Here is a 7233-nt window from a genome sequence, read left to right as displayed (position 1 = left end):
TTCTTCCATTTTTCATCTAGATTCACCATGAAAATGGTGAACTAAACCCTATTGTTGTTGGGGGAAACAATGTAATCTTTTGATACTCTCTTTTATTGAAACTCTTGATTATTTATATGGTTTCCATATGTTTTGATTGTTGATTGTTGGATTCTCATCTGCGCTTAATGCCTTTATCGTTTAACTCATTCGATAACTGATGTTTGTCTTTATTGATACGGGGACGTACAATAATGTCATGAACTGGTGAATAATTCCTTGATTTTGCAATACCACCTAGGGATAGGGGTAGGACGATCAATTGCGTTTAACTTCTGCTCTATAATGCTGTATTAATTGCTAGGGGAGGCTAGGGATAGCAAGCCAGTAATTAGTATTAGGCTCTTTTCGTTGAGGGATCGGGTTAAGGGTAGGCTAAGAAAGTTGCATGACAATTAATTAATCAAGCTAATAATTCAAGAGGAGTAAATAAGAGAGAGCGGATAAGATGAAATTGTAAACCCCCAACAACTCCATTCATCCATTGCTTTCCTCTCGTTAATTGAATCATTCTCTTTTGCATGTTTATATTTTATTCTGACATCAAATTTATTAATCTTTATTTTCAAGTCTTATTATTTTAATTCACGCGAACGATAAAGCCTTTCGAGTCTCTTGGGAAAACGATACTTGGTCTTACCATTTATTATTACTTGATACGATTTGGTACGCTTGCCAATCCGTCAACAAGTTTTGGCGCCGTTGCCGGGGACTCGAGGTTTATTTTTCTAGTAGTGTGGATTAATTGAATTCGACTTGGTTGTAATTATTTTTGCTTTATTTTTTTTAATTGCGTTTTATTTTATTTTTTTGTAAAAGTGCTTTTAGGGTGTGTTTCTTGTGTATGAAGGAAACAATACATACTTGGAGCAGAAAAGACCAGCAACCTCTTTTAAAAGGTTTACTAGACGGGAGGAGAAAGAGACGTCCTTCACGTGAGAGATCTCTTTCTCCTAAAGCTTTTTCACAGTCTTCGCTTGAGATTTCTGCACCAGATTTTGAGGAGATGGCTAACCAACCTCCTCCTAGACGTACTTTGGGGGACGCAGCGAACGCAGTAGGCCCTTGAACTTCAACAGCATAGCGGTTCCAGCTGACAACGCAACCAGTATGGTAATGAGTCCGACACTCATCCAATTAGTGCAGAATAATCAATTCCATGGGTTGTCAAATGAAAATCCTTACAAGCATTTGACCATCTTTGGTGAGATTTGCAATACTGTCAAGATAACAGGAGTGTCGGATGACAGAGTTAGACTTAGTTTGTTTCCTTTCTCTCTTGGAGGAAACACAAAGGGTTGGTTACATTCCTTCCCTGAAGGAACTTTGAGGACTTGGGAAGCTGTGGCACATCAATTTATTTTTAAATTCTTTTCGCCTGCAAGGATCATTCAGGGGAGGCTGGAGATTTCTGCATTTAAACAAGGAAGAGGAGAAACGCTTGGAAGGGCTTGGAATAGATTTAAAGGCTTGTTAAGAAAGACCCCAGTCCATGGGCTCGATAAGACTTCATATTTACTTGTTTTCCTTGGAGGCCTGTGCCTTCAGTCTAAGATGATGTTAGATGCTTCAGCTGGAGGCAGTATTTGTAGGAAGACTGAAGATGAAGCTTATAATTTTGTAGAACTTATGGCTGACAACGAAGAAGCACATGATGTGCATGTTGAGGCTACTCAGGAACTTTCAATGGTTCAAAATAACGTGATTGCACAGCAGTTGGAGGAAGTGACAAGAAAACTTTTTGAGTTGTAATAGACGGGTATAGAAACTTCGAAGGGCTCACAACTGCTTCACTTCAACCCTATTCAGAGAAGTACAGAAGCCGAAGAAACTTTCTAGAGAATTATGTAGAAAAGTGTTTGTGTTGTTGACTGTGTGGAGAAAGGTAGAGAGGAAGAAGCTTGCGAAATTGTGACTAGAAGTGGAAAGATTGTTAAAGAACGAGAGGTTGATAAAGAATTAAGTATAGAAGAAGAAAAGGATCAAAAGGAGGAAGTTGAAGAAAAAGATAGGTGGAACGAGAAACAAAAAGAAGAAGCTGAGAAGTTCAAAGAGAAGGAGTATGAAAAACCACTACCATATCCAAAAATATATTCCAGAAAAGAGAAACAGAGACAATTTGATCATTTCATGGAAATTTTCAAGAAATTAGAAATAATCATTCCATTCTCGGAGGCAATCCAGCAGATACCATCTTATTCAAAGTTTTTGAAAGAGATCATTACGAAAAAAAAGAAGATATGCCGAAAAAGAAACAATTGAGGTAGAAGGGAATTGCAGTGCTACCATTCAAAGGGCAACACCTCCTAAATCACCCGATCTAGGGAGCTTCACCATTCCTTGTACTATTGGAGAGCTAGAGGTTGGGAAACCTTTGATTGACCTAGGAGCCAGTATAAATTTGATGCCTCTGACCATGTTCAAAAAGTTAAAAAGGGGTAGAGCTCAAACAAACAAGAATGGTTCTCCAATTAGCTAACAGATTCCTCAAATATCCTTATGGAATTGCGGAAGATGTGATTGTAAAGGTTGATAAATTTTTGTTTCCAGTGGATTTTGTTATTATGGAAATGGAAGAAAAGGGAGATGCACCTTTAATCCTTGGACGACCCTTCATGAAAACTGCCAGAATTGTCATTGACGTGGAAAAAGGGAAGCTTAAGGTCCAGGTGCAAGACGAAGAGGTGAACTTTGATGTGTTTCAAGCTATGTCACATCCCAAAGACGACAGGTCATGCTTTCAGATGGATCTGATGGAGGAAATCTGTATGAGACAAGAAAATAGAGTTCGTAACATATCCATGTTAGAAAAAAATTTGACTAATGAATGTGAGGATCTGAATGAGGAGGAAGATAAACTACATCAGAAATGTATACAGGAATTAGAAGCAGCAAAAGAAGTTTCACCAGAAAAAGTACTCTTCGAACAGATGGATCGTACAGAAAAAGCTTCAGACAGTAAGATTGAACTGAAGGAATTGCCACCGCACCTGAAGTATGTGTTTTTAGAGGATAACGGAAAAAAACCTGTCATCATTAGTGCTTCATTGTCTCAAGAGGAAGAAAGAAAATTGGTGGAAATTCTCAAAGAGAACAAAGGTGCCATCGGTTGGTCAATTTCTGATCTCAAAGGTATAAGTCCAACTTACTGCATGCATCGAATTCTGATGGAAGACGATTATAAGCCCGTTGCTCAACCATAGAGGAGACTTAATCCTGTCATGAAAGAAGTTGTGACAAAGGAGGTATTGAAGCTGTTAGAAGCAGGAATTATCTATCCAATTTCTGATAACAAATGGGTAAGCCCAGTTCAAGTGGTACCGAAGAAAGGAGGGATGACTGTCGTTCACAATGAAAAAAATGAGCTTATTCCAACAAGGACACTCACGAGGTGGCGGATGTGCATTGCCTATAGAAGACTAAATACAGTCACTCGGAAAGATCATTTTCCCTTACCTTTCATGGATCAGATGTTGGAAAGAATGGCGGGGCAAGCTTATTATTGCTTTCTGGATGGATATTCTGGATATAACCAAATAGTGGTGGACCCTGAAGACCAAGAGAAAACAACATTTACCTGTCCCTTTGGTATATTTGCCTACAGCAAAATGCCTTTTGGATTATGTAACGCTCCCGCAACTTTTCAGAGGTGTATGCAAGCAATCTTTGCTGATTTTATGGAAAACAACATTGAAGTCTTTATGGATGATTTTTCAGTTTTCGGAGATACTTTTCAAAAATGCTTGTCTAATTTGGATGCAGTTCTCAAACGATGTGTTCAAATAAATCTTGTCTTGAACTGGGAAAAGTGTCATTTCATGGTTACAGAAGGTATCGTGCTGGGTCACAAAATTTCTGCCAGGGGGATTGAAGTTGATAGAGCTAAGGTTGAGGTGATTGAAAAACTCCCACCATCGATAAATGTTAAGGGAGTCCGAAGTTTTCTTGGTCATGCATGATTCTATCGACGTTTTATTAAGGATTTTTCAAAGGTTGCAAAGCCTTTAAGTAATTTGCTTGCTAAAGAGACGCCATTTGTGATGAGTCCAAAATGTTTGCAAGCTTTTGACAGTCTGAAGCAAAGATTGATTTCTGCTCCAGTGATTGTGGCGCCTGATTGGGATAAAGAGTTTGAACTGATGTGTGATGCGAGCGACTATGCTATAGGTGCTGTGCTGGGACAGAGAAGAGAAAGGTTTTTCATGCTATTTATTATGCTAGCAAAGTGCTGAATGAGGCTCAATTGAATTATGCCACCACAGAAAAGGAATTCTTGGCCATAGTGTACTCATTGGAGAAATTCAGATCATATCTCGTTGGATCTAAGGTGATCATTTATACAGATCATGCAGCTATAAAGTATTTACTGAGGAAACCTGATTCGAAGCCAAGGTTGATTAGATGGGTACTTTTGCTACAAGAATTTGACGTAGAAATTCGTGACAAAAAGGGGAGTGAAAATGTGATTGCTGATCATTTATCCCGGTTAGTCAATGAGGAAGTGACAAGTAAGGAGAAAGAAATCTGGGAATCATTTTCAGATGAAGCTCTTTTGTATATTCANCAAAGACCTTGGTTTGCTGATTTAGCCAACTTCAAAGCTGCAGGTGTTATTCCGGAAGGATTCAATTGGCAACAGAAAAAGAAGTTCTTACATGATGCCAAACAATTCATTTGGGATGATCCATATTTGTTTAAGATAGGAGCAGATAATCTGTTGAGAAGATATGTCACTGAAGCAGAAGCAGAAGACATTTTGTGGCATTGTCACAATTCTCCTTATGCAGGTCATTATAATGGAGAACGCACTGCCGCAAAAATTTTACAAGCAAGATTTTATTGGCCAACTTTGTTTAAAGTTGCTCATAATCATGCTCGAAGCTACGACAAATGTCAGAGGAGAGGGACCATCTCAAGCAGGCATGAAATGCCACTACAGGACATTTTGGAAGTTGAAGTTTTTGATTGTTGGGGTATTGACTTTATGGGACCATTTCCTCCGTCATTCAATAATGAATATATTTTGGTAGCTTTTGATTATGTGAGTAAGTGGGTTGAAGCTGTAGCATGTCCTAAGAATGATTCTAACACCGTGATCAAATTCTTAAAAAGACAAATCTTTTCATTGTTTGGAACTCCCAGGATCCTCATCAGTGATGGGGGATCTCACTTTTGCAATGCTCAGTTAGCTAAGGTACTTAAGCATTATGGGGTGAAACATAAGGTAGCTGCACCTTATCATCCGCAGACAAATGGCCAAGCTGAAGTGTCTAACCGGGAAATCAAAAGAATTTTAGAAAAGACTGTCACTTTTTCAAGAAAAGATTGGTCACAAAAGTTAGACGATGCTCTTTAGGCATATAAAACTGCCATGAAGACTTCTATGGGGTTATCGCCTTTTCAGTTAATCTATGGAAAAACATGTCATTTGCCAGTTGAAATGGAACACAAAGCTTGGTGGGCTTTGAAATTTTTGAACTTTGACCCTGATAAGGCTCAAGGGAAGCGAGGCAACCAGCTGCTAGAACTTGAAGAAATGCGGTTGCATGCTTACGAGTCATCCAAGACTTACAAAGATAAGGTGAAGTTCTATCATGACAAGAAGTTGATTAAGAGAACTTTCCATCCAGGGGATTTGGTGCTATTATTCAACTCGCGGCTAAAGTTATTCCCTGGTAAACTAAAATCAAAATGGTCGGGACCTTTTGTGGTGAAACGTGTTTTTCAAAGTGGAGCAGTGGAATTAGAATCTTCGACTGAGGATAATCAACAACGGAGCTGGATCGTGAATGGCCAAAGGCTCAAACACTATGTGGGAGGAGATGTGGAGCAATTCGCCTCAGTCATGATGTTGGTGGATCCATGAGGTTTGGGTCAGGCTCGTGACGTTAAACAAGCGCTACTAGGAGGTAACCTAGTTTTCTTTCTTTTACCTTTACTTTTATTTTTTTTCTAGAATAGGTTGAATTTTAATTTCAGTGTGTACTCTTGGCTTGAATTCTTTTCCTGAAAATGTTTGTCTGACTGATATGCATGATGGAACTATCTGATGATTATCTGATGTGTATGACAATTGAGTTGTGTTGTGTGTGAATATCCAGTGAAATAGATGTGTCATAAATTATGATTGTGGTTTTGATGCTAAGCAGGATGTATGAATGAATTTTGTGTGAGAAAGCATGTTGTGCGAGGTTTTGAGCTCCAGAGTTTTTATTGTTGTATGTTTTGTTCACAGGAAAACCTGAATGATATTGCCTTAATCTTGATAATTGATTGAAGTGCATGTGAATGTCATATGATCAAGGCCATTTGTGAGAACCCTTCTCTAGCCAAATTTTCACCCAAAGTGCATGAATATATTATACCCTTTTTGAACCTTAGCCTTAAACAGTATGTGAACCCTTGTCTTGAAATTCTTTACCTCGAGTTGAGTTGAGCTTAATTGTATGCGATGAAAAGGTTCAAGTTTGGGGTTGTATGGTGGAAATTGAAAGGTAAGTGAAAAACATTGAGCTCAAATGTTGTGAAAAGAAAATTCATGAGAAAAAGAAAAGAAAAGAAGAAAAGCATGAAAAGGAGCTCAATGAAAAAGAAAAGGGGAAAAAGTTGGGAATGAGTGAGGTTGGTGAGGAAGAGAGTTGTGCTTAAATGGTTAAATATTTTGATAGCTCTCTTAACTCAAGGACTTTGTATTCCGGAAAAACCAATTTTTCTTGTTAGCCCAACCTCATTACAAGCCTTGGAAAAGTCCTTTTGGTGGCATTTGCATGTAAAGATGTTGATTGTTTGAGATGAATGAAACTTTTGTTTCATGTGACTTGTGAATAATACAGAGTGGAGTGTCACCTTAAACACTTGAGTGATTGAGTGAAACACTTGCTTGGTATGAACTATTAATTTTCATGAGTGCATTTTTGCTTGGTGGATTGGTCATTCATAATGTGTAACATCTGTTGTGCAATCTCTGGATTAAAAGCATGCATGCATCTTAATTTGATTTCACTAAAGATATGGGATTGAGTAGTTTTGTCATGTACTTTGGGAATGTTGAAACATTGGATGGAAGAGGATAAAGCCAAGTTTTGTTTTGTGTGTTGTTTTGATTTGTTTGCTTGAGGACAAGCAAAGTTCTAAGTTTGGGGTGTTGATGAAGGTTGAAAAACAATTATTTTCATATGTCATTTTAGACCAAAT

This window comes from Vigna radiata, chromosome 11 (genome assembly GCF_000741045.1).
Source record: "Vigna radiata var. radiata cultivar VC1973A chromosome 11, Vradiata_ver6, whole genome shotgun sequence".
NCBI lineage: Eukaryota > Viridiplantae > Streptophyta > Magnoliopsida > Fabales > Fabaceae > Vigna > Vigna radiata.
Note: the sequence above shows the minus strand (reverse complement) of the source record.